Below are 699 nucleotides of genomic sequence, written 5' to 3' on the forward strand. Positions count from 1 at the left end.
TAGGAGGAGGTGTCGTAAGGCCTTCCATGTTCAGTTTGTTAGCTTCGGTTCTGTAGTTGCATCAAGCTCAGAGAGATGGGACAAAAACTTGCATTCTCTAACTCTGCTATCAATCTCGATAGCTACAAAGATAAATAGCATTTCTATTGTCAGATAACCTTTTTCATCAGGAAACGACTGAAAAGACTGAGCCACATGAGGTAGTCCATGTTCAGTTGACAAAGGATCAGCACATTTTTTCATCAGAAATATATTTGCAATTACTGATTCGATCAAGAATGTTAAGCATCAAGCTCCACAAATCCTTTGTCCATCTTTTTGTCCCTGTTTCTTTTCCTATAGTTGGTTTACAAAGGAAAATCTCATAAAAGAATCTGAACCTAGGGATTGGGAAGACAATTTGCTCTCCATCCATTTAATATTATTAAAAGAGATATTTCAATTTTGAAGTCTTTATTTTCTAACCAGAAATCCACTCACATGTTACTTAATTCTAGCTAAGTTGTGTACGGTGAAAAATATTGATTTGAAAAGTTTATAAATTTTTCTATATTGAAAAGTATATTAGAATACATGTAAATTAGGTAAAATAGATGATTTATTTAGGCAAAAAAGTGCAAAACAAATTTCAATATAGAGGATTCTTTTATGTAATAAATAACCAAATATATAAAATAGCCATAAAGTAAATAATTTTTT

This window comes from Nelumbo lutea, chromosome 3 (genome assembly GCF_056320005.1).
Source record: "Nelumbo lutea isolate HS-2025 chromosome 3, American lotus-T2T, whole genome shotgun sequence".
Lineage (NCBI taxonomy): Eukaryota > Viridiplantae > Streptophyta > Magnoliopsida > Proteales > Nelumbonaceae > Nelumbo > Nelumbo lutea.